The following is a 27,958-nucleotide window of genomic DNA, read 5'->3' on the forward strand; positions in this document are numbered from 1 at the left end:
AATTCTAAATGAATGGTATTCGGGTTGCCGCGATGACGTCATTGACGTGGTGCGTAATGTTAGCGTAGATGGGCGTAAGGTGAACGTAAGGCGGCCAGGCGGAAGTTTGACTGAACACTAAAACCAGCGCGGCAGATGAAACATCCATCAGTTTATTTACGTCGTTGATGTGGCGGCAACACGACACATCGACATGGAGTCGAGTGCGGACCGCGGACTCGATGTGGAATGTGTTGTTAATCGGTGGATAGTGGATTATTATATATCTGTGGCGTTTGAGGCGTTCAGGAATGAACAGGACAGTGATTTCTGTGAGATCAGAGACGTCCTTCAATGTTAGTAACGTTTTTCTCACAGATGCAGTTAGCTAACTAACGTTAGCATCTACGCGAACCCAATACAGGTTTCTAATACCGTCTTCTGCCTAAAATAGTTCATGAATAATTAACTCCCGTGCTGACAGTTTGTTTAGCTAGCTATGCTTATAAACGTTTAGTTTTATACCACGTGATAACCAGCTGGTTAGTTAATGTTAACTAACTGTGTGGTAACAGGTTCGTTTTTGGTCCTAACTTTAGCACCACACAGCTGATTTTTAAATAACCTTAAATCAACTCATTATTTATTATCTGAATCAGCTGTGTGGCTGTAAGGACATAAACTGAACCTGCGGGGGTGCGTTCATTTCGTTTCAACGTTTGCTACGGTGCTGAGCGTTTTGTACTGAACGAGACGTTTGGTCCGTTCGGTGACTTGTCGTTGTTAAAGACAAGCGGTGCGTTTTTGAAGCTATAACCCCTCGCCGTTTTTCAATTGGTCGTTCAGTACAGCACAGTTTTAGTTCATTTAACGTTCTGTTGCGTTTTTATGTACTAAAAGCTTTCCAGGACCGAGTTTGGGGAAATGCTGAGTTAACTACACTCATTTATTTGATATTTATTTTACCAGGCAGGTCAGTTAACAACAAATTCTTATTTACAATTACTGCCTACCGGGGAACAGTGGGTTAACTGCCTTGTTCAGGGGAACAGTGGGTTAACTGCCTTGTTCAGGGGAACAGTGGGTTAACTGCCTTGTTCAGGGGAACAGTGGGTTAACTGCCTTGTTCAGGGGAACAGTGGGTTAACTGCCTTGTTCAGGGGAACAGTGGGTTAACTGTCTTGTTCAGGGAACAGTGGGTTAACTGTCTTGTTCAGGGGAACAGTGGGTTAACTGCCTTGTTCAGGGGAACAGTGGGTTAACTGCCTTGTTCAGGGGAACAGTGGGTTAACTGCCTTGTTCAGGGGAACAGTGGGTTAACTGCCTTGTTCAGGGGAACAGTGGGTTAACTGCCTTGTTCAGGGGAACAGTGGGTTAACTGTCTTGTTCAGGGGAACAGTGGGTTAACTGCCTTGTTCAGGGGAACAGTGGGTTAACTGCCTTGTTCAGGGGAACAGTGGGTTAACTGCCTTGTTCAGGGGAACAGTGGGTTAACTGCCTTGTTCAGGGGAACAGTGGGTTAACTGCCTTGTTCAGGGGAACAGTGGGTTAACTGTCTTGTTCAGGGGAACAGTGGGTTAACTGTCTTGTTCAGGGGCAGAAGGACAGATTTTGGGATTTGATCTTACAACCTTTTGGTTACAAGTTCAACGCTCTAACTACTAGGCTGCGCTGCCGCTCAGTCAGGGCTTTCATACTTCTAGCACTTAGCGGTGCAGAGATATTGTGAAGGAAGTGAGTTTGTGTTTACACGGGACTGTACCGCCCCCCCACCTACCGTCATACAGGTTGTGACCAATACACGCTGATGAGCCATCTAGCGTGTTCCGATCATGCAGAACTATACAGAGCCCTCGACATTGATACAACATTTGAGAGGCGACGCGGTACGGGGCTTGATTTGGCCCCTGCGTGCCCCAGAGGTACCGCTGTTGCGTCACACCCTCCATATACGAAGGACCGACCACATTTAAATGGGCTTTTACGCTTACGCACAGGTGTTCGGAACACGCTAGATGGCTCGTCAAGTCTAAATCTGATTGTATTGGTCACAACCTGTATGACAACTGGCCGTGATTGGGAGTGCCATAGGGCGGCGAACGATTGGCCCCAGCGTCGTCTGGGTTTGGCCGGGGGATAGGCCGTCATTGTAAATAAGAACTTGTTCTTAACTGACTAGTTAAATAAAGTTTAAATAAACATACAGAATACAACTGGTGTAGAGTTTAATGTGATATTCTTACTTAGGAGCCCATTCCCAACAATTGGTGTAGACTTTAATGTGATATTCTTACTTAGGACCCCGTTCCCAACAACTGGTGTAGAGTTTAATGTGATATTCTTACTTAGGAGCCCGTTCCCAACAACTGGTGTAGACTTTAATGTGATATTCTTACTAATGGCTTGGGGGTAGAAGCTGTTCAGCAGTTTGATGGTTTTAGAAGCTGTTCAGCAGTCTGGTGGCTTTGGGGGGGGGGTAGAAGCTGTTCAGCAGTCTGATGGCTTGGGGGGTAGAAGCTGTTCAGCAGTCTGATGGCTTGGGGGGGTAGAAGCTGTTCAGCAGTCTGATGGCTTGGGGGTAGAAGCTGTTCAGCAGTCTGATGGCTTGGGGGGGTAGAAGCTGTTCAGCAGTCTGATGGGGGTAGCTGTTCAGCAGTCTGATGGGGGGGTAGAAGCTGTTCAGCAGTCTGATGGCTTGGGGGTAGAAGCTGTTCAGCAGTCTGATGGCTTGGGGGTAGAAGCTGTTCAGCAGTCTGATGGCTTGGGGGTAGAAACTGTTCAGCAGTCTGATGGCTTGGGGGTAGAAACTGTTCAGCAGTCTGATGGCAATTTTAAGAAGCTCTGGATAAGAAGTCTGCTAAATGACTAAATGTAAATGTAAATGATGTCTTGGGGGTAGAAGCTGTTCAGCAGTCTGATGTCTTGGGGGTAGAAGCTGTTCAGCAGTCTGATGGCTTGGGGGTAGAAGCTGTTCAGCAGTCTGATGGCTTGGAGATAGAAGCTGTTCAGCAGTCTGATGGCTGGGGATAGAAGCTGTTCAGTCTGATGGCTTGGGAGTAGAAGCTGTTCAGCAGTCTGATGGCTTGGGGGTAGAAGCTGTTCAGCAGTCTGATGGCTTGGGGGTAGAAGCTGTTCAGCAGTCTGATGGCTTGGGGGTAGAAGCTGTTCAGCAGTCTGATGGCATTGGGGTAGAAGCTGTTCAGCAGTCTGATGGCTTTGGGGTAGAAGCTGGAACATGGAGGTATGACCGTGTGGGAACACTAACTCTATAAAGGTGTGTAGTAATTTAACCTTTTGTTTTTTGAAAATGATTTCTCGCTGATCTGAGAGTACCGTTCCGTATGTTTCCAGAACTGCACGGCGAGCGATGAGTGTTACTGGTTAGAGCAAGGGGGGCTCGGTCTCTTAGTCAGGGGGCTCGGTCTCTTAGTCAGGGGCTCGGTATCTTAACAAAACGCCCCCGGTCAGAGGAGCCTATCGTCAACAGGCGCTAAAGCAGTTAGCCCCATTTAATAGACGCTAGCTAACACATTATCCAACAACATCCTCTTTCAGATCATCTGGTTCGGCCGTTGGAAGCCTACGACGCCACACCCAAGAAGATTCGAGCTATACAGTTCCTCACCAGGATATATGACGGTGACAAACTCGGTGAGAGTTTTGAGTTCAACATGAAGTGACTTCCTAGCTAGCTACATAACAACACTATCTATGTAACAGCTGTTCCTAGCTAGCTACATAACAACACTATCTATGTAACAGCTGTTCCTAGCTAGCTACATAACAACACTATCTATGTAACAGCTGTTCCTAGCTAGCTACATAACAACACTATCTACGTAACGGCTGTTCCTAGCTAGCTACATAACAACACTATCTACGTAACAGCTGTTCCTAGCTAGCTACATAACAACACTATCTATGTAACGGCTGTTCCTAGCTAGCTACATAACAACACTATCTATGTAACAGCTGTTCCTAGCTAGCTACATAACAACACTATCTATGTAACAGCTGTTCCTAGCTAGCTACATAACAACACTATCTATGTAACGGCTGTTCCTAGCTAGCTACATAACAACACTATCTATGTAACAGCTGTTCCTAGCTAGCTACATAACAACACTATCTATGTAACAGCTGTTCCTAGCTAGCTACATAACAACACTATCTATGTAACAGCTGTTCCTAGCTAGCTACATAACAACACTATCTGTTCCTAGCTAGCTACATAACAACACTATCTATGTAACAGCTGTTCCTAGCTAGCTACATAACAACACTATCTATGTAACAGCTGTTCCTAGCTAGCTACATAACAACACTATCTATGTAACCGCTGTTCCTAGCTAGCTACATAACAAACTATCTATGTAACGGCTGTTCTAGCTAGTAACAACACTATCTATGTAACGGCTGTTCCTAGCTAGCTACATAACAACACTATCTATGTAACAGCTGTTCCTAGCTAGCTACATAACAACACTATCTATGTAACAGCTGTTCCTAGCTAGCTACATAACAACACTATCTATGTAACAGCTGTTCCTAGCTAGCTACATAACAACACTATCTATGTAACAGCTGTTCCTAGCTAGCTACATAACAACACTATCTATGTAACGGCTGTTCCTAGCTAGCTACATAACAACACTATCTATGTAACGGCTGTTCCTAGCTAGCTACATAACAACACTATCTATGTAACGGCTGTTCCTAGCTAGCTACATAACAACACTATCTATGTAACAGCTGTTCCTAGCTAGCTACATAACAACACTATCTATGTAACAGCTGTTCCTAGCTAGCTACATAACAACACTATCTATGTAACGGCTGTTCCTAGCTAGCTACATAACAACACTATCTATGTAACGGCTGTTCCTAGCTAGCTACATAACAACACTATCTATGTAACGGCTGTTCCTAGCTAGCTACATAACAACACTATCTATGTAACGGCTGTTCCTAGCTAGCTACATAACAACACTATCTATGTAACAGCTGTTCCTAGCTAGCTACATAACAACACTATCTATGTAACGGCTGTTCCTAGCTAGCTACATAACAACACTATCTATGTAACGGCTGTTCCTAGCTAGCTACATAACAACACAATCTATGTAACGGCTGTTCCTAGCTAGCTACATGACAACAATATCTATGTAACAGCTGTTCCTAGCTAGCTACATAACAACACTATCTATGTAACAGCTGTTCCTAGCTAGCTACATAACAACACTATCTATGTAACAGCTGTTCCTAGCTAGCTACATAACAACACTATCTATGTAACAGCTGTTCCTAGCTAGCTACATAACAACACTATCTATGTAACAGTACGAACTAATACTCATTCCCTGTTGGAAATCAGAGACATCTGAAATGACCCCAAGTCCCAGAATCTGCTGTTCCTCAAAGCTAGCTAGCCGTGTCTTTTGGAAATCAAGTCTGAGATCACGGACACAGTTGTTCTCTTGCCGTCCACAGACTTCTCGTTTGACCCTCAGGAGGACCTCACGCCACTGGAGTCGGCTCTGAGCGTATTGGACAGCATCCGCGACGAGTTGCCGGTTCCCCAGAAAGACTTGGAGAGAGTACAGAAGTCTGTCAGGGAGATGGTGAGATCTGGCCACACTGTGTTGTAGTCATTGATTGGTTCCCCTGTTGAAACCCGATACACTGTGTTGTAGTCATTGATTGGTTCCCCTGTTGAAACCCGATACACTGTGTGTAGTCATTGATTGGTCCCTCTGTTGAAACCCGATACACTGTGTTGTAGTCATTGATTGGTTCCCCTGTTGAAACCCGATACACTGTGTGTAGTCATTGATTGGTCCCCCTGTTGAAACCCGATACACTGTGTGTAGTCATTGATTGGTCCCTCTGTTGAAACCCGATACACTGTGTTGTAGTCATTGACTGTTGAAACCAGATACACTGTGTGTAGTCATTGATTGGTCCCCTGTTGAAACCCGATACACTGTGTGTAGTCATTGATTGGTTCCCCTGTTGAAACCCGATACACTGTGTGTAGTCATTGATTGGTCCCCTGTTGAAACCCGATACACTGTGTGTAGTCATTGATTGGTCCCCCTGTTGAAACCCGATACACTGTGTGTAGTCATTGATTGGTCCCTCTGTTGAAACCCGATACACTGTGTTGTAGTCATTGATTGGTTCCCCTGTTGAAACCAGATACACTGTGTGTAGTCATTGATTGGTCCCCTGTTGAAACCCGATACACTGTGTGTAGTCATTGATTGGTCCCCCGTTGAAACCCGATACACTGTGTGTAGTCATTTATTGGTCCCCCTGTTGAAACCCGATACACTGTGTTGTAGTCATTGATTGGTTCCCCTGTTGAAACCCGATACACTGTGTGTCGTCATTGATTGGTTCCCCTGTTGAAACCAGATACACTGTGTGTCGTCATTGATTGGTCCCCTGTTGAAACCCGATACACATTGGTTCCCCTGTTGATACACTGTGTGTCGTCATTGATTGGTCCCCCTGTTGAAACCCGATACACTGTCCTGATTTTCATGTCAGCCCTGTCCAACATTATAAGATGACACCGTGGACTGGTGTCAACACTATTGTGCACTGTAGTGAATTGCACAACTATTTGTCCGTTCATGTCGTCTCGTTCTGGTGTAGTTGAGGACATCATTATAACGGTGAACCCTGTTGTCCTGTCATCATTATAACGGTGAACCCTGTTGTCCTGACATCATTATAACGGTGAACCCTGTTGTCCTGACATCATTATAACGGTGAACCCTGTTGTCCTGACATCATTATAACGGTGAACCCTGTTGTCCTGACATCATTATAACGGTGAACCCTGTTGTCCTGTCATCATTATAACGGTGAACCCTGTTGTCCTGACATCATTATAACGGTGAACCCTGTTGTCCTGACATCATTATAACGGTGAACCCTGTTGTCCTGACATCATTATAACGGTGAACCCTGTTGTCCTGACATCATTATAACGGTGAACCCTGTTGTCCTGACATCATTATAACGGTGAACCCTGTTGTCCTGACATCATTATAACGGTGAACCCTGTTGTCCTGTCATCATTATAACGGTGAACCCTGTTGTCCTGTCATCATTATAACGGTGAACCCTGTTGTCCTGACATCATTATAACGGTGAACCCTGTTGTCCTGTCATCATTATAACGGTGAACCCTGTTGTCCTGTCATCATTATAACGGTGAACCCTGTTGTCCTGACATCATTATAACGGTGAACCCTGTTGTCCTGACATCATTATAACGGTGAACCCTGTTGTCCTGACATCATTATAACGGTGAACCCTGTTGTCCTGACATCATTATAACGGTGAACCCTGTTGTCCTGACATCATTATAACGGTGAACCCTGTTGTCCTGACATCATTATAACGGTGAACCCTGTTGTCCTGACATCATTATAACGGTGAACCCTGTTGTCCTGACATCATTATAACGGTGAACCCTGTTGTCCTGACATCATTATAACGGTGAACCCTGTTGTCCTGACATCATTATAACGGTGAACCCTGTTGTCCTGACATCATTATAACGGTGAACCCTGTTGTCCTGACATCATTATAACGGTGAACCCTGTTGTCCTGACATCATTATAACGGTGAACCCTGTTGTCCTGACATCATTATAACGGTGAACCCTGTTGTCCTGACATCATTATAACGGTGAACCCTGTTGTCCTGACATCATTATAACGGTGAACCCTGTTGTCCTGACATCATTATAACGGTGCCTGTTGTCCTGACATCATTATAACGGTGAACCCTGTTGTCCTGACATCATTATAACGGTGAACCCTGTTGTCCTGACATCATTATAACGGTGAACCCTGTTGTCCTGACATCATTATAACGGTGAACCCTGTTGTCCTGACATCATTATAACGGTGAACCCTGTTGTCCTGACATCATTATAACGGTGAACCCTGTTGTCCTGACATCATTATAACGGTGAACCCTGTTGTGCGTCCTGACATCATTATAACGGTGAACCCTGTTGTCCTGACATCATTATAACGGTGAACCCTGTTTTTCTCTGTAGCTGGTGATCGTGTGCATTAAGAACCAGGCCTTTGACAAAGCCAAGGAGGTTTTGATGAAATACTTCCCCAAAAGCAAGGTTGGAAAGGTGAGCTAACGCCGAAACTCCCAGAGAGACGATGGCAACAATACGAACAGTACAGAGAGACATTTAGACCTGTCTGTCTGTTAACCTGAGGAACGGGACATTTAGACCTGTCTGTCTGTTAACCTGAGGACAGAGACATTTAGACCTGTTTGTCTGTTAACCTGAGGAACGGGACAGAGAGACCTGTCTGTCTGTTAACCTGAGGAACGGGACATTTAGACCTGTCTGTCTGTTAACCTGAGGAACGGGACAGAGAGACCTGTCTGTCTGTTAACCTGAGGACAGAGACATTTAGACCTGTCTGTCTGTTAACCTGAGGAACGGGACAGAGACATTTAGACCTGTCTGTCTGTTAACCTGAGGAACGGGACAGAGAGACCTGTCTGTCTGTTAACCTGAGGACACGGGACATTATAGACCTGTCTGTCTGTTAACCTGAGGACAGAGACATTTAGACCTGTCTGTCTGTTAACCTGAGGAACGGGACAGAGACATTGAGACCTGTCTGTCTGTTAACCTGAGGAACGGGACATTTAGACCTGTCTGTCTGTTAACCTGAGGACAGAGACATTTAGACCTGTCTGTCTGTTAACCTGAGGAACAGGACAGAGAGACCTGTCTGTCTGTTAACCTGAGGAACGGGACATTTAGACCTGTCTGTCTGTTAACCTGAGGACAGAGACATTTAGACCTGTCTGTCTGTTAACCTGAGGAACGGGACAGAGAGACCTGTCTGTCTGTTAACCTGAGGAACAGGACAGAGACATTTAGACCTGTCTGTCTGTTAACCTGAGGAACGGGACAGAGACATTTAGACCTGTTTGTCTGTTAACCTGAGGAACGGGACAGAGAGACCTGTCTGTCTGTTAACCTGAGGTGTCCAGGGGAATGGGGGGGTAATAACCTGTCTGTCTGTTAACCTGAGGAACGGGACAGAGTGACCTGTGTCTGTTAACCTGAGGACAGAGACATTTAGACCTGTCTGTCTGTTAACCTGAGGAACGGGACAGAGACATTTAGACCTGTCTGTCTGTTAACCTGAGGAACGGGACGTTTAGACCTGTCTGTCTGTTAACCTGAGGAACGGGACAGAGAGACCTGTCTGTCTGTTAACCTGAGGACAGAGACATTTAGACCTGTCTGTCTGTTAACCTGAGGAACGGGACAGAGACATTTAGACCTGTCTGTCTGTTAACCTGAGGAACGGGACATTTAGACCTGTCTGTCTGTTAACCTGAGGACAGAGACATTTTAGACCTGTCTGTCTGTTACCTCAGGAACAGGTCTGGACCTGTCCCCTGTCTGTTAACCTGAGCATCAGTCTGGCATTTAGTCCCCTGTCTGTCTGTTAACCTGAGCACAGAGACATTTCCCCTGTCTGTCTGTTAACCTGAGGAACTGGACAGAGTGACCTGTCTGTCTGTTAACCTGAGCATCAGGTCAGAGACATGTTAGACCTGTCTGTCTGTTAACCTGAGGATCACGGGACAGTGAGACCTGTCCTGTCTGTTGTCAGGACTTTAGACCTGTCTGTCTGTTAACCTGAGGAACGGGACATTAGACCTGTCTGTCTGTTAACCTGAGGAACGGGACAGAGACATTTAGACCTGTCTGTCTGTTCCTGAGGAAAGAGACATTTAGACCTGTCTGTCTGTAACCTGAGGAACATCAGTCTGGTCTGTTAACCTGAGGAACGGGACAGAGAGACCTGTCTGTCTGTTAACCTGAGGAACGGGACAGAGTGTATTACCTGTCTGTCTGTTAACCTGAGGAACGGGACAGAGAGACCTGTCTGTCTGTTAACCTGAGGACAGAGACATTTGTGTCCCCTCTCCTGTCTGTCTGTTAACCTGCATCAGTCTGGACTGTGACATTCCATAGACCTGTCTGTCTGTTAACCTGAGGATCAGTCTGGCTGTGACCTGTCATAGTGTATTACCTCAACATCAGTCTGGACCTGTCTGTCTGTTAACCTGAGGACCATTTAGATTACCTGAGAACAGTCTGGACATTGTGACCCTGTCTGTTCCTGAGGAAGGGACATTTAGACCTGTCTGTCTGTTAACCTGAGGACAGAGACATTTCAGCATCCTGGTCTGTCTGTTAACCTAGGACAGTGAGACCTCAGCATCTGTCTGTTAACCTGAACGGGACATTTAGACCTGTCTGTCTGTTAACCTGAGGACAGTCTGGCTTTGTCCTGTCTGTCCATTATGAGGAACGGGACAGAGAGACCTGTCTGGCTGTTAACCTGACCATTTAGACCTGTCTGTCTGTTACCTGAGGAACGGGACAGTCTGAGACCTGTCTGTCTGTTCCTGAGGAACAGGACAGAGACATTTAGACCAGTCTGTCTGTTAACCTGAGGAACGGGACTCCTGTCTGTCTGTTAACCTGAGGAACAGTCTGGACAGAGACATTTAGATAGTGTTAACCTGAGCAAAGAGGCATTTGTCCCCTCTCCTGTCTGTTACCTGAGGAACGGGACAGCTGAGACCTGTCTGTCTGTAACCTGACGGGACAGAGAGACCTGTCTGTCTGTTAACCTGAGGAACGGGACAGAGAGACCTGTCTGTCTGTTAACCTGAGGAACGGGTCTGACCTGTCTGTCTGTTAACCTGAGGACAGAGGCATTTAGACCTGTCTGTCTAACCTGAGGAACGGGTGAGACATTTAGATCTGTCTGTCTGTTAACCTGAGGACTCCATTTAGACCTGTCTGTCTGTAACCTGAGGATCAGAGACATTTGACCTGTCTGTCTGTTAACCTGAGGACAGAGACATTTAGACCAGTCTGTCTGTTAACCTGAGGACAGAGACATTTAGCATCAGTCTGGCTGTGTAACCCCAGAGACATTTAGACCTGTCTGTCTGTTAACCTGAGGAAAGAGACATCAGTCTGTCTGTTAACCTGAGGACAGAGACATTTAGACCTGTCTGTCTGTTAACCTGAGGAACGGGACAGAGACATTTAGACCTGTCTGTCTGTTAACCTGAGGAACAGGACAGAGACATTTAGACCTGTCTGTCTGTTAACCTGAGGAACAGGACAGAGACATTTAGACCTGTCTGTCTGTTAACCTGAGGAACGGGACATTTAGATCTGTCTGTCTGTTAACCTGAGGACAGAGACATTTAGACCTGTCTGTCTGTTAACCTGAGGAACGGGACAGAGACATTTAGACCTGTCTGTCTGTTAACCTGAGGAACGGGACATTTAGACCTGTCTGTCTGTTAACCTGAGGAACGGGACAGAGACATTTAGACCTGTCTGTCTGTTAACCTGAGGAAAGAGACATTTAGACCTGTCTGTCTGTTAACCTGAGGAACGGGACATATATAGACCTGTCTGTCTGTTAACCTGAGGAACGGGACTGTCTGTTAACCTGGACCCCTGTCTGTCTGTTAACCTGAGGAACGGGACAGAGACATTTAGACCTGTCTGTCTGTTAACCTGAGGACAGAGACATTTAGACCTGTCTGTCTGTTAACCTGAGGACAGAGACATTTAGACCTGTCTGTCTGTTAACCTGAGGACAGAGACATTTAGAACTGTCTGTCTGTTAACCTGAGGAACAGGACAGAGACATTTAGACCTGTCTGTCTGTTAACCTGAGGAACAGGACAGAGACATTTAGACCTGTCTGTCTGTTAACCTGAGGAACGGGCCAGAGAGACCTGTCTGTCTGTTAACCTGAGGAACAGGACAGAGACATTTAGACCTGTCTGTCTGTTAACCTGAGGAAAGAGACATTTAGACCTGTCTGTCTGTTAACCTGAGGAACAGGACAGAGACATTTAGACCTGTCTGTCTGTTAACCTGAGGAACGGGACAGAGAGACCTGTCTGTCTGTTAACCTGAGGAACGGGACAGAGAGACCTGTCTGTCTGTTAACCTGAGGAACAGGACAGAGAGACCTGTCTGTCTGTTAACCTGAGGACATTTAGACCTGTCTGTCTGTTAACTAGAGGACAGAGACATTTAGACCTGTCTGTCTGTTAACCTGAGGAAAGAGACATTTAGACCTGTCTGTCTGTTAACTAGAGGACAGAGACATTTAGACCTGTCTGTCTGTTAACCTGAGGAACGGGACAGAGACATTTAGACCTGTCTGTCTGTTAACCTGAGGAACGGGACAGAGACATTTAGACCTGTCTGTCTGTTAACCTGAGGACAGAGACATTTAGACCTGTCTGTCTGTTAACCTGAGGACAGAGACATTTAGACCTGTCTGTCTGTTAACCTGAGGAACAGGACAGAGACATTTAGACCTGTCTGTCTGTTAACCTGAGGAACGGGACAGAGACATTTAGACCTGTCTGTCTGTTAACCTGAGGACAGAGACATTTAGACCTGTCTGTCTGCTAACCTGAGGAACGGGACAGAGAGACCTGTCTGTCTGTTAACCTGAGGAACGGGACAGAGACATTTAGACCTGTCTGTCTGTTAACCTGAGGAACAGGACAGAGAGATTTAGACCTGTCTGTCTGTTAACCTGAGGAACAGGACAGAGAGATTTAGACCTGTCTGTCTGTTAACCTGAGGAACGGGACAGAGACATTTAGACCTGTCTGTCTGTTAACCTGAGGAACGGGACATTTAGACCTGTCTGTCTGTTAACCTGAGGAAAGAGACATTTAGACCTGTCTGTCTGTTAACCTGAGGAACAGGACAGAGAGACCTGTCTGTCTGTTAACCTGAGGAACGGGACAGAGACATTTAGACCTGTCTGTCTGTTAACCTGAGGAACGGGACATTTAGACCTGTCTGTTAACCTGAGGAACGGGACAGAGACATTTAGACCTGTCTGTCTGTTAACCTGAGGACAGAGACATTTAGACCTGTCTGTCTGTTAACCTGAGGACAGAGACATTTAGACCTGTCTGTCTGTTAACCTGAGGAACGGGACAGAGACATTTAGACCGGTCTGTCTGTTAACCTGAGGAACGGGACAGAGACATTTAGACCTGTCTGTCTGTTAACCTGAGGACAGAGACATTTAGACCTGTCTGTCTGTTAACCTGAGGAACAGAGACATTTAGACCTGTCTGTCTGTTAACCTGAGGAACGGGACAGAGAGACCTGTCTGTCTGTTAACCTGAGGAACGGGACAGAGACATTTAGACCTGTTTGTCTGTTAACCTGAGGAACGGGACAGAGACATTTAGACCTGTCTGTCTGTTAACCTGAGGAACGGGACAGAGAGACCTGTCTGTCTGTTAACCTGAGGAACAGGTTTAGACAGGGGTCTGTCTGTTAACCTGAGGAACAGGTGTCTCCAGGGGCTGATGGGGGGGGGGGGTAATAATGTCTCCAGGGGCTGATGGGGGGGTGATGTGTCTTCCAGAAAGCGATCTTCCTGGGGCTGGTCAACAAGAGGAGCAGTGATCATTCAGTCCTGCAGCAGGTCTCCTACCAGCAGTTTAAACAGGAGATGCTGCAGTTCTGTCAGAGCCTGTTTCCCTTCTCTCATCCTTTCCTGTCCAGGGTACGTATGGTATTACCTCAGCATCAGTCTGGCTGTGTCCCCTCTCCATAGTGTATTACCTCAGCATCAGTCTGGCTGTGTCCCCTCTCCATAGTGTATTACCTCAGCATCAGTCTGGCTGTGTCCCCTCTCCATATATAGTGTATTACCTCAGCATCAGTCTGGCTGTGTCCCTCCTCCATAGTGTATTACCTCAGCATCAGTCTGGCTGTGTCCCTCTCCATAGTGTATTACCTCAGCATCAGTCTCTGGTCCCCTCTCCATAGTGTATTCCCAGCATCAGTATGGCTGTGTCCCCTCTCCATAGTGTATTACCTCAGCATCAGTCTGGCTGTGTCCCCTCTCCATAGTGTATTACCTCAGCATCAGTCTGGCTGTGTCCCCTCAGCATCAGTCTGGCTGTGTCCCCTCTCCATAGTGTATTACCTCAGCATCAGTCTGGCTGTGTCCCCTCTCCATATATAGTGTATTACCTCAGCATCAGTCTCCCTGTGTCCCCTCTCCATAGTGTATTACCTCAGCATCAGTCTGGCTGTGTCCCTCCATCTCCTGTGTCCTGCCTCCATAGTGTATTACCTCAGCATCAGTCTGGCTGTGTCCCCTCTCCCTCCATCAGTCTGGCTGTGTCCCCTCTCCATAGTGTATTACCTCAGCATCAGTCTGGCTGTGTCCCCTCTCCACCTCAGCATCAGTCTGGCTATGTCCCCTCTCCATAGTGTATTACCTCAGCATCAGTCTGGCTGTGTCCCCTCTCCATAGTGTATTACCTCAGCATCAGTCTGGCTGTGTCCCCTCTCCATAGTGTATTACCTCAGCATCAGTCTGGCTGTGTCCCCTCTCCATAGTGTATTACCTCAGCATCAGTCTGGCTGTGTCCTCTCCATAGTGTATTAACTCAGCATCAGTCTGGCTGTGTCCCCCTCCAGTAGTGTATTCCTCAGCATCAGTCTGGCTGTGTCCCCTCTCCATAGTATATTACCTCAGCATCAGTCTGGCTGTGTCCCCTCTCCATATATAGTGTGTTGTATTACCTCAGCATCAGTCTGGCTGTGTCCCCTCTCCATAGTGTATTACCTCAGCATCAGTCTGGCTGTGTCCCCTCAGCATCAGTCTGGCTGTGTCCCCTCTCCATAGTGTATTACCTCAGCATCAGTCTGGCTGTGTCCCTCTCTCCATAGTGTATTACCTCAGCATCAGTCTGGCTGTGTCCCCTCTCCATAGTGTATTACCTCAGCATCAGTCTGGCTGTGTCCCCTCTCCATAGTGTATTACCTCAGCATCAGTCTGGCTGTGTCCCCTCTCCATAGTGTATTACCTCAGCATCAGTCTGGCTGTGTCCCCTCTCCATAGTGTATTACCTCAGCATCAGTCTGGCTATGTCCCCTCTCCATAGTGTATTACCTCAGCATCAGTCTGGCTGTGTCCCCTCTCCATAGTGTATTACCTCAGCATCAGTCTGGCTGTGTCTCCTCTCCATAGTGTATTACCTCAGCATCAGCATCCCTCTCTCCCTAGTATTACCTCAGCATCAGTCTGGCTGTGTCCCCTCTCCATAGTATATTACCTCAGCATCAGTCTGGCTGTGTCCCCTCTCCATATATAGTGTGTTGTATTACCTCAGCATCAGTCTGGCTGTGTCCCCTCTCCATATATAGTGTAGTGTATTACCTCAGCATCAGTCTGGCTGTGTCCCCTCTCCATATATAGTGTATTACCTCAGCATCAGTCTGGCTGTGTCCCCTCTCCATAGTGTATTACCTCAGCATCAGTCTGGCTGTGTCCCCTCTCCATAGTGTATTACCTCAGCATCAGTCTGGCTGTGTCCCCTCTCCATATATAGTGTATTACCTCAGCATCAGTCTGGCTGTGTCCCCTCTCCATAGTGTATTACCTCAGCATCAGTCTGGCTGTGTCCCCTCTCCATATATAGTGTAGTGTATTACCTCAGCATCAGTCTGGCTGTGTCCCCTCTCCATATATAGTGTAGTGTATTACCTCAGCATCAGTCTGGCTCCAGTCCTCTCCAGTCTAAATTACCTCAGCATCAGTCTGGCTGTGTCCCCTCTCCACTGTTCCTAGTGTAAACCTGACTGAGATCTGTCTCCCTAACCCACTGTTCCTAACTGAACTGAGATCTGTCTCCCTAACCCACTGTTCCTAACCTGAACTGAGATCTGTCTCCCTAACCCACTGTTCCTAACCTGAACTGAGATCTGTCTCCCATAACCCACTGTTCCTAACCTGTCTGAGATCTGTCTCCCTAACCCACTGTTCCTAACCTGGTCTGAGATCTGTCTCCCCTAACCTGAACTGAGATCTGTCTCCCTAACCCACTGTTCCTAACTGAACTGAGATCTGTCTGTGTGAATATCAGGCTGCCAGACAGCTGGTGGTGAAGAGACGGGAGGCAGGACAGGATGCAGAGGAAGGAGACTGTCCCTCAGACCCTCAGCCAGAGGACCAGCTTCTACCAGCAACAGAGGAGAAGACATCCAGACACAAACCCAGGTAGCTTATTGATCCGATGTCAATCAATCACTTTAGAAAGCACTTTTAGTTCAGTTATTGTGACAACATGATTTCCAGTTACCGTGTGGATAGAGACTGCCTCCCCCCCCACCCCCAGTCCTGTGTGGATAGAAGGGGCCCCACGGTGTGTGGATAGAGAGGGGCCCCACGGTGTGTGGATAGAGAGGGGCCTCCCGGTGTGTGGATAGAGTCCTCCCAGTCTACGGTGTGTGGATAGAGAGGGGCTCCCTCCAGTGTGGATAGAAACTGCCTCTCCGGTGTGTGGATAGAGAGGGGGCTCCCAGTCGGTGTGTGGATAGAAGGGGCCTCTCACAGTGTGTGGATAAAGGGGGCCCCCGGTGTGTGGATCCAGGGGGCCCCAGTGTGGATATACAGGGGGCCCCACAGAGTGTGGATATACAGGGGGCCCCACAGAGTGTGGATATACAGGGGGCTCCCACAGAGTGTGGATAGACAGGGGGCCCCCACAGAGTGTGGATAGACAGGGGGCTCCCAGTCTGGAAACAGGGGCCCCACGGTGTGTGGATAGACAGGGTAGTGTCACTACCCAAAACTCCCAATACTTTGAGCTCACTGAGGTCGACAACTTGATTAGAGAACTTTAACATTAAAGTACAACCTTCATTCCTCTCTTCAAGTCGTCACCAATCTGTTCAGATGTTTACCATCGTATGGCTGCTCTCCCTCTCTCTCCCTCCAGTCCTCCCAGTCTAAACTGACTCCCCCTCTCTCTCCCTCCAGTCCTCCCAGTCTAAACTGCCTCTCCCTCTCTCCCTCCAGTCCTCCCAGTCTAAACTGCCTCCCTCCCTCTCTCCCTCCAGTCCTCCCAGTCTAAACTGACTCCCCCTCTCCCTCTCTCCCTCCAGTCCTCCCAGTCTAAACTGCCTCTCCCTCTCTCCCTCCAGTCCTCCCAGTCTAAACTGCCTCCCCTCTCTCTCTCCCTCCAGTCCTCCCAGTCTAAACTGCCTCCCCCTCTCTCCCTCCAGTCCTCCCAGTCTAAACTGCCTCCCCCCTCTCTCTCCCTCCAGTCCTCCCAGTCTAAACTGCCTCCCCCTCTCTCTCCCTCCAGTCCTCCCAGTCTAAACTGACTCCCCCTCTCTCTCTCTCCCTCCAGTCCTCCCAGTCTAAACTGCCTCCCCCTCTCTCCCTCCAGTCCTCCCAGTCTAAACTGCCTCCCCCTCTCTCCCTCCAGTCCTCCCAGTCTAAACTGCCCCCTCTCTCTCTCCCTCCAGTCCTCCCAGTCTAAACTGCCTCCCCCTCTCTCTCCCTCCAGTCCTCCCAGTCTAAACTGCCTCCCCCTCTCTCTCTCCCTCCAGTCCTCCCAGTCTAAACTGACTCCCCCTCTCTCTCTCCCTCCAGTCCTCCCAGTCTAAACTGCCTTCCCTCTCTCCCTCCAGTCCTCCCAGTCTAAACTGACTCCCTCTCTCTCTCCCTCCAGTCCTCCCAGTCTAAACTGACTCCCCCCCTCTCTCTCCCTCCAGTCCTCCCAGTCTAAACTGACTCCCCCCTCTCTCTCTCCCTCCAGTCCTCCCAGTCTAAACTGACTCCCCCTCTCTCTCTCTCCCTCCAGTCCTCCCAGTCTAAACTGACTCCCTCTCTCTCCCTCCAGTCCTCCCAGTCTAAACTGACTCCCCCTCTCTCTCTCTCCCTCCAGTCCTCCCAGTCTAAACTGACTCCCTCTCTCTCCCTCCAGTCCTCCCAGTCTAAACTGCCTCTCCCTCTCTCCCTCCAGTCCTCCCAGTCTAAACTGACTCCCTCCTCTCTCTCCCTCCAGTCCTCCCAGTCTAAACTGACTCCCCTCTCTCTCTCCCTCCAGTCCTCCCAGTCTAAACTGACTCCCCTCTCCCTCCAGTCCTCCCAGTCTAAACGGACTCCCCCTCTCTCCCTCCAGTCCTCCCAGTCTAAACGGACTCTCTCTCTCTCCCTCCAGTCCTCCCAGTCTAAACTGACTCCCCCTCTCTCCCTCCAGTCCTCCCCCCGGTGGCGTCCTGCTGACCCGCAGCCAGCTGATGGCCGTTTATACAGCCCTGGCCGAGGAGCTGAGGGAGCCCATGACCTTTGCCGAGCTGGAGGAGGAGGTCGAAAGGGAGGTGATGGAGGAGAACGCAGGAAAAGGAGGTGCTGAGGAACCTCTCCTGCACCTCTCTGAAAGCCCCAGGTTGTCAATCAAATCACTACCCTTCTGCTTCCTGTCCTATGGGAGCCTGGGAACCAGTCATATCACTACCCTGCTGCTTCCTGTCCTATGGTAGCCTGGGAACCAATCATATCACTACCCTGCTGCTTCCTGTCCTATGGTAGCCTGGGAACCAATCATATCACTACCCTGCTGCTTCCTGTCCTATGGTAGCCTGGGAACCAATCATATCACTACCCTGCTGCTTCCTGTCCTATGGTAGCCTGGGTACCAGTCATATCACTACCCTGCTGCTTCCTGTCCTATGGTAGCCTGGGAACCAATCATATCACTACCCTGCTGCTACCTGTCCTATGGTAGCCTGGGAACCAATCATATCACTACCCTGCTGCTTCCTGTCCTATGGTAGCCTGGGTACCAGTCATATCACTACCCTGCTGCTTCCTGTCCTATGGTAGCCTGGGTACCAGTCATATCACTACCCTGCTGCTTCCTGTCCTATGGTAGCCTGGGAACCAATCATATCACTACCCTGCTGCTTCCTGTCCTATGGTAGCCTGGGTACCATCATATCACTACCCTGCTGCTAGGACTGTCCTATGGTAGCCTGGGTACCAGTCATATCACTACCCTCATATTATGTCCTGGTGGTAGCCTCATTACCAGTCATATCACTACCCTGCTGCTTCCTGTCCTATGGTAGCCTGGGAACCAGTCATATCACTACCCTGCTGCTTGTAGGACCTGTCCTATGGTAACTGGTGTGTAGGACTCATTACCTCATATTATAACCCTGGAACCAGTCATATCACTACCCTGCTGCTTCCTGTCCTATGGTAGCCTGGGAACCAATCATATCACTACCCTGCTGCTTCCTGTCCTATGGTAGCCTGGGAACCAATCATATCACTAACCTATGGTAGCCTGGGAACCAATCTGTTTGTCGTTCCACTCCTTGTCATCCCAAACAGAGTGTATTTCTCCAGGCTGGTCCTATGGACTGTTCTGCTCCCCAGTTTGTCTAGTGTTAATGTTGTTGATGTTGTGTCCACTGTGTGTCTGTCTCTTTTCATTGTTAAAGTGTATTGGGAGTGACCCTGGTAAAACTGAATCTGACATGACCCCAGGCAGGGCTCAGACGCTGTGTTGGAGCAGGACGTCCCCAGGTCCCAGAGAGAGTCCGACAGTCCAATGGAGGCTTCCCTGCTGACCTGGCACTCCCCTGCTGGCCTGGCACCCCGGGCTGGCCTGGCACCCCCTGCTGACCTGGCACCCCCTGCTGACCTGGCACCAGGCCCCCAGTGGAAGAGCCGAGGCTGGCCTCATACCATAGCCAGGCTGGTTATGGAGCCAGACAGCCAGGTGAGAGAAGAGAGCAGCAGGGTTGAGGGTTTAATGTCTGTTTTCCTGTGCCTTGTTAATGAATCACTTGGTGGAGGAATAGGGGTTTAATGGAGTCACTGCGTTCATGGATTGAATTTGAATAAACTTCTTTAATTGACTCTTATAACCCTGGTGTGTAGGACTCATTACCTCATATTATAACCCTGGTGTGTAGGACTCATTACCTCATATTATAACCCTGGTGTGTAGGACTCATTACCTCATATTATAACCCTGGTGTGTAGGACTCATTACCTCATATTATAACCCTGGTGTGTAGGACTCATTACCTCATATTATAACCCTGGTGTGTAGGACTCATTACCTCATATTATAACCCTGGTGTGTAGGACTCATTACCTCATATTATAACCCTGTATAGGACTCATTACCTCATATTATAACCCTGGTGTGTAGGACTCATTACCTCATATTATAACCCTGGTGTGTAGGACTCATTACCTCATATTATAACCCTGGTGTATAGGACTCATTACCTCATATTATAACCCTGGTGTGTAGGACTCATTACCTCATATTATAACCCTGGTGTGTAGGACTCATTACCTCATATTATAACCCTGGTGTGTAGGACTCATTACCTCATATTATAACCCTGGTGTGTAGGACTCATTACCTCATATTATAACCCTGGTGTGTAGGACTCATTACCTCATATTATAACCCTGGTGTGTAGGACTCATTACCTCATATTATAACCCTGGTGTGTAGGACTCATTACCTCATATTATAACCCTGGTGTGTAGGACTCATTACCTCATATTATAACCCTGGTGTGTAGGACTCATTACCTCATATTATAACCCTGGTGTGTAGGACTCATTACCTCATATTATAACCCTGGTGTGTAGGACTCATTACCTCATATTATAACTCTGTGTAGGACTCATTACCTCATATTATAACCCTGGTGTGTAGGACTCATTACCTCATATTATAACCCTGGTGTATAGGACTCATTACCTCATATTATAACCCTGGTGTGTAGGACTCATTACCTCATATTATAACCCTGGTGTGTAGGACTCATTACCTCATATTATAACCCTGGTGTGTAGGACTCATTACCTCATATTATAACTCTGTGTAGGACTCATTACCTCATATTATAACCCTGGTGTGTAGGACTCATTACCTCATATTATAACCCTGGTGTGTAGGACTCATTACCTCATATTATAACCCTGGTGTGTAGGACTCATTACCTCATATTATAACCCTGGTGTGTAGGACTCATTACCTCATATTATAACCCTGGTGTGTAGGACTCATTACCTCATATTATAACCCTGGTGTGTAGGACTCATTACCTCATATTATAACCCTGGTGTGTAGGACTCATTACCTCATATTATAACCCTGGTGTGTAGGACTCATTACCTCATATTATAACCCTGGTGTGTAGGACTCATTACCTCATATTATAACCCTGGTGTGTAGGACTCATTACCTCATATTATAACCCTGGTGTGTAGGACTCATTACCTCATATTATAACTCTGTATAGGACTCATTACCTCATATTATAACCCTGGTGTGTAGGACTCATTACCTCATATTATAACCCTCTGTGTAGGACTCATTACCTCATATTATAACCCTGGTGTGTAGGACTCATTACCTCATATTATAACCCTGGTGTGTAGGACTCATTACCTCATATTATAACCCTGGTGTGTAGGACTCATTACCTCATATTATAACCCTGGTGTGTAGGACTCATTACCTCATATTATAACCCTGGTGTGTAGGACTCATTACCTCATATTATAACTCTGTGTAGGACTCATTACCTCATATTATAACTCTGTGTAGGACTCATTACCTCATATTATAACCCTGTGTAGGACTCATTACCTCATATTATAACTCTGTATAGGACTCATTACCTCATATTATAACCCTGGTGTGTAGGACTCATTACCTCATATTATAACCCTGGTGTGTAGGACTCATTACCTCATATTATAACTCTGTGTAGGACTCATTACCTCATATTATAACCCTGGTGTGTAGGACTCATTACCTCATATTATAACCCTGGTGTGTAGGACTCATTACCTCATATTATAACTGGTGTATAGGACTCATTACCTCATATTATAACCCTGGTGTGTAGGACTCATTACCTCATATTATAACCCTGGTGTGTAGGACTCATTACCTCATATTATAAACCTGTGTAGGACTCATTACCTCATATTATAACCCTGGTGTGTAGGACTCATTACCTCATATTATAACCCTGGTGTGTAGGACTCATTACCTCATATTATAACCCTGGTGTGTAGGACTCATTACCTCATATTATAACCCTGGTGTGTAGGACTCATTACCTCATATTATAACTCTGTATAGGACTCATTACCTCATATTATAACCCTGGTGTGTAGGACTCATTACCTCATATTATAACCCTGGTGTATAGGACTCATTACCTCATATTATAACCCTGGTGTGTAGGACTCATTACCTCATATTATAACCCTGGTGTGCAGGATTCTACGGCCTCTCGAGAATCAGTATCCAACGGGGAGGAGTCAGTCAGCCGGGCGGACCCACTAAGCCCCGCCTCCACCTACAGCCCACCAACACGGAAGTATCGAAAACGACGAGCCGGCAAGACAACCGAAGGGTAAGTCAGGAAGGAGGACGTCCCTGCATGTAGTACTGGGTTAAAGGAAGCACCTTTTAACCTTCTCTTTAACACATTACTAACGAGGGACACGAGTTGACAAAGGGAAGTGGACTGAAAGGGAGAGGAGGGGACTTCCTGACCTTGTCCAATAAGAAACGCTTTGAAAATCGTTTTGCTATGGTGTGCCCTAATGAATACAACCTCTGTCTGACTCCAGGACCTCGTCTGACCCTGAGGAGGATGTGTGTATTCTAGATGACACCCCTGAGCAGAGAGGCTCCGCCCCCACCCCCCAGAGAGGCTCCGCCCCCACCCCCCAGAGAGGCTCCGCCCCCACCCCCCAGAGAAGCTCCGCCCCCACCCCCAGAGAAGCTCCGCCCCCATCCCCCAGAGAGGCTCCGCCCCCACCCCCAGACAAGCCACACCCCCAGAGAAGCCACACCCCCAGAGAAGCTCCACACCCCCAGATAAGCTCCACCCACCACCCCAGAGAAGCCCCACCCCTCAGACAAGCCACACCCACCAGAGAAGCCCCACCCCTCAGAAGGCCTCCACCAGTAAAAAGGGACCTGATCTGAAGTGGTATGTAGAACTATATAGTAGAGTATCATTCTGTCTTCTCCCTTCTGATGCGATTGTAGGAGACATACAGTTGAAGTCAGAAGTTTACATACACCTTAGCCTAATACATTTAAACTCAGTTCTTCACAATTCCTGACATTTAATCTTAGTAAAAATTCCCTGTCTTAGGTCAGTTAGGATCACCACTTTATTTTAAGGATGTGAAATGTCAGAATAATAGTAGAGAGAATGATTTATTTCAGCTTTTATTTCTTTCATCATATTTCCAGTGGGTCAGAAGTTTACATACACTCAATTAGTATTTGGTAGCATTGCCTTTAAATTGTTTAACTTGAGTCAAACTTTTTGGGTAGCTTTCCACAAACTTCCCACAATAAGTTGGGTGAATTCTGGCCCATTCCTCCTGACAGAGCTGATGTAACTGAGTCAGGTTTGTAGGCCTCCTTGCTCGCACATGCTTTTTCAGTTCTGCCCCCACATTTTCTATAGGATTGAGGTCAGGGCTTTGTGATGGCCACTCCAATACCTTGACTTTGTTGTCCTTAAGCCATTTTGCCACAACTTTGGAAGTATGCTTGGGGTAATTGTCCATTTGGAAGACCCATTTGCGACCAAGCTTTAACTTCCTGACTGATGTCTTGAGACGTTGCTTCAATATATCCACATAATGTTCCTACCTCATGATGCCATCTATTTTGTGACTTGCACCAGTCCCTCCTGCAGCAAAGCACCCCCACAACATGATGCTGCCACCCCCGTGCTTCACGGTTGGGATGTTGTTCTTCGGCTTGCAAGCCTCCCCCTTTTTCCTCCAAACATAACGATGGTCATTATGGCCAAACAGTTCTATGTTTGTTTCATCAGACCAGAGGACATTTTCTCCAAAAAGTACCATCTTTGTCCCCATGTGCAGTTGCAAACCGTAGTCTGGCTTTTTTATGGCGGTTTTGGAGCAGTGGCTTCTTCCTTGCTGAGCGGCCTTTCAGGTTATGTTGATATAGGACTCGTTTTACTGTGGATATAGATGCTTTTGTACCTGTTTCCTCCAGCATCTTCACAAGGTCCTTTGCTGTTGTTCTGGGATTGATTTGCACTTTTCCCACCAAAGTACGTTCATCTCTAGGAGACAGAACACGTCTCCTTCCTGAGCAGTATGACGGCTGCGTGGTCCCATGGTGTTTATACTTGCGTACTGTTGTTTGTACAGATGAACATGGTACATTCAGGCGTTTGGAAATTACTCCCAAGGGTGAACCAGAGATCTACAATTTATTTTCTGAGGTCTTTCTTGGCTGATTTTCCCATGATGTCAAGCAAAGAGGCACTGAGTTTGAAGGTAGGCCTTGAAATACATCCACAGGTACACCTCCAATTGACTCAAATGGTGTCAATTAGCCTATCAGAAGCTTCTAAAGCCATGACATCATTGACATAATGACATAATTTTCTGGAATTTTCCAAGCTGTTTAAAAGGCAGTCAACTCAGCTAACTTCTGACCCACTGGAATTGTGATACAGTGAAATAATCTGTAAACAATCGTTGTAAAAATGACTTGTCACATCAAGTAGATGTGCTAACCGACTTGCCAAAACTATAGTTTGTGGAGTGGTTGAAAAACGAGTTTTAATGACTCCAACCTGAGTGTAACTTCCGACTGAATGGTTATGTATTTCAGCCATAGAGGATGATGTTGAAGATCACAGCTGATCGACTTTCTCTCTTTTATAATGGTGATGTCATCTGCAGGAAGCAGCTATACAGTGTTGCTAAGGAATCCAAGGATAGGTGGAGTGATGAAGAGGATTTATTTGACTCCCCTCACAAAGAAAGTAATTATGACGATCAGCAATTATGATTCAAAACGATATGTTTATTACTCGTGATTTACTATGGAGTTCTGACATCTGTCTTTGTTTAGGTTCTGAGGACAACGCCAGTACTACTGGAGGAGGCAGGAAGAGGGTGAGTTTAGGTTCTGGAGACAGGAAGAGGGTGAGTTTAGGTTCTGGAGACAGAACTACCGGAGGAGGCAGGAAGAGGGTGAGTTTAGGTTCTGGAGACAGAACTACCGGAGGAGGCAGGAAGAGGGTGAGTTTAGGTTCTGGAGACAGAACTACCGGAGGAGGCAGGAAGAGGGTGAGTTTAGGTTCTGGAGACAGGAAGAGGGTGAGTTTAGGTTCTGGAGACAGGAAGAGGGTGAGTTTAGGTTCTGGAGACAGGAAGAGGGTGAGTTTAGGTTCTGGAGACAGTACTACCGGAGGAGACAGGAAGAGGGTGAGTTTAGGTTCTGGAGACAGAACTACCGGAGGAGGCAGGAAGAGGGTGAGTTTAGGTTCTGGAGACAGGAAGAGGGTGAGTTTAGGGAGACAGAACTACCGGAGGAGACAGGAAGAGGGTGAGTTTAGGTTCTGGATACAACAGAACTACCGGAGGAGACAGGAAGAGGGTGAGTTTAGGTTCTGGAGACAGAACTACCGAAGGAGACAGGAAGAGGGTGAGTTTAGGTTCTGGAGACAGTACTACTGGAGGAGACAGGAAGAGGGTGAGTTTAGGTTCTGGAGACAGAACTACCGGAGGAGGCAGGAAGAGGGTGAGTTTAGGTTCTGAGAGACAGAGGTTCTGGAGACAGGAAGAGGGTGAGTTTAGGTTCTGGAGACAGGAAGAGGGTGAGTTTAGGTTCTCTGGAGACAGGAAGAGGGTGAGTTTAGGTTCTGGAGACAGGAAGAGGGTGAGTTTAGGTTCTGGAGACAGGAAGAGGGTGAGTTTAGGTTCTGGAGACAGGAAGAGGGTGAGTTTAGGTTCTGGAGACCGGAGGAGACAGGAAGAGGGTGAGTTTAGGTTCTGGAGACAGGAAGAACTAGGTTCTGGAGACAGGAAGAGGGTGAGTTTAGGTTCTGGAGACAGGAAGAGGGTGAGTTTAGGTTCTGGAGACAGGAAGAGGGTGAGTTTAGGTTCTGGAGACAGGAAAGGGGTGAGTTTAGGTTCTGGAGACAGGAAGAGGAGGTTCTGGAGCAGGAAGAGGGTGAGTTTAGGTTCTGGAGACAGGAAGAGGGTGAGTTTAGGTTCTGGAGACAGGAAGAGGGTGAGTTTAGGTTCTGGAGAAGGAAGAGGGTGAGTTTAGGTTCTGGAGACAGGAAGAGGGTGAGTTTAGGTTCTGGAGACAGAACTACCGGAGGATGCAGGAAGAGGGTGAGTTTAGGTTCTCTGGAGGAGGCAGGAAGAGGGTGAGTTTAGGTTCTGGAGACAGGAAGAGGGTGAGTTTAGGTTCTGGAGACAGGAAGAGGGTGAGTTTAGGTTCTGGAGACAGGAAGAGGGTGAGTTTAGGTTCTGGAGACAGGAAGAGGGTGAGTTTAGGTTCTGGAGACAGGAAGAGGGTGAGTTTAGGTTCTGGAGACAGTACTACCGGAGGAGACAGGAAGAGGGTGAGTTTAGGTTCTGGAGACAGAACTACCGGAGGAGACAGGAAGAGGGTGAGTTTTGGTTCTGGAGACAGGAAGAAGTTTAGGTTCTGGAGGACCGGAGACAGGAAGAGGGTGAGTTTGGGTTCTGGATACACCAGAACTACTGGAGGAGATATTATGTTTACCCTAAGTGTTGTCCCCTACAGTGTGTTAACCCTAAGTGTTGTCCCCTACAGTGTGTTAACCCTAAGTGTTGTCCCCTACAGTGTGTTTACCCTAAGTGTTGTCCCCTACAGTGTGTTTACCCTAAGTGTTGTCCCCTACAGTGTGTTTACCCTAAGTGTTGTCCCCTACAGTGTGTTTCCTAAGTGTTGTCCCCTACAGTGTGTTTACCCTAAGTGTTGTCCCCTACAGTGTGTTTACCCTAAGTGTTGTCCCCTACAGTGTGTTTACCCTAAGTGTTGTCCCCTACAGTGTGTTTACCTAAGTGTTGTCCCCTACAGTGTGTTTACCCTAAGTGTTGTCCCCTACAGTGTGTTTACCCTAAGTGTTGTCCCCTAAGTGTTGTCCCCTACAGTGTGTTTACCCTAAGTGTTGTCCCCTACAGTGTGTTTACCCTAAGTGTTGTCCCCTACAGTGTGTTTACCCTAAGTGTTGTCCCCTACAGTGTGTTTACCCTAAGTGTTGTCCCCTACAGTGTGTTTACCCTAAGTGTTGTCCCCTACAGTGTGTTTACCCTAAGTGTTGTCCCCTACAGTGTGTTTACCCTAAGTGTTGTCCCCTACAGTGTGTTTACCCTAAGTGTTGTCCCCTACAGTGTGTTTACCCTAAGTGTTGTCCCCTACCTAAGTGTTGTCCCCTACAGTGTGTTTACCCTAAGTGTTGTCCCCTACAGTGTGTTTACCCTAAGTGTTGTCCCCTACAGTGTGTTTACCCTAAGTGTTGTCCCCTACAGTGTGTTTACCCTAAGTGTTGTCCCCTACAGTGTGTTAACCCTAAGTGTCGTCCCCTACAGTGTGTTTACAATGTTTACCCTAAGTGTTGTCCCCTACAGTGTGTTAACCCTAAGTGTTGTCCCCTACAGTGTGTTAACCCTAAGTGTCGTCCCCTACAGTGTGTTTACTATACCGTTGCGTGTTGTTGTGTCCCTCCTGTAGATGTGGACAGCAGAGGAGACGGAGTGGGTGAAGGAGGGAGTGAGGCGCTACGGAGAGGGGAACTGGTCCAGAGTAAAGTCCTCTTTCCCCTTCTTGGGCCGAACCTCCGTGAACATCAAGGACCGGTGGAGAACCATGAAGAAACTCAAGTTGGTCTGAGGGGACCAAAGCGTCTAACTTGTCCAATAAGAAATTATATTTTTAAGTTTACATTTACTACGGGGTGCAGTAACCAATTCGAACGCTGGAGGGCCTCGGAGCTACGCAAGACAATGATGACGTTCTCCAGATGTGAGACGTTTCCTTTCCACGCTTGCCCGTCGCACATCTGTCAACAGGAAGCTGAAGACTGTCGGAGGACCTTTGGACTAAGATACATGTTGATTCTGCCATTTTGTTTTAGACATGTTTATAGAAGTATTTTATCACTTGTCTTTCTTGGTAAAATAAAGACTTCTCTTCTACTGACTGGCCT

At 47.4% G+C, this 27,958-nt stretch overlaps 1 pseudogene; it reads left to right on the top strand.

Annotated features, from left to right (window-relative positions):
* The first annotated feature begins 167 nt into the window (after positions 1–167).
* Positions 168–27,951, top strand: LOC124021031 (annotated as a pseudogene).
* The last annotated feature ends 7 nt before the right edge of the window (positions 27,952–27,958 follow it).

Source organism: Oncorhynchus gorbuscha, unplaced genomic scaffold (assembly GCF_021184085.1).
Source record: "Oncorhynchus gorbuscha isolate QuinsamMale2020 ecotype Even-year unplaced genomic scaffold, OgorEven_v1.0 Un_scaffold_1027, whole genome shotgun sequence".
Taxonomy (NCBI): Eukaryota; Metazoa; Chordata; class Actinopteri; order Salmoniformes; family Salmonidae; genus Oncorhynchus; species Oncorhynchus gorbuscha.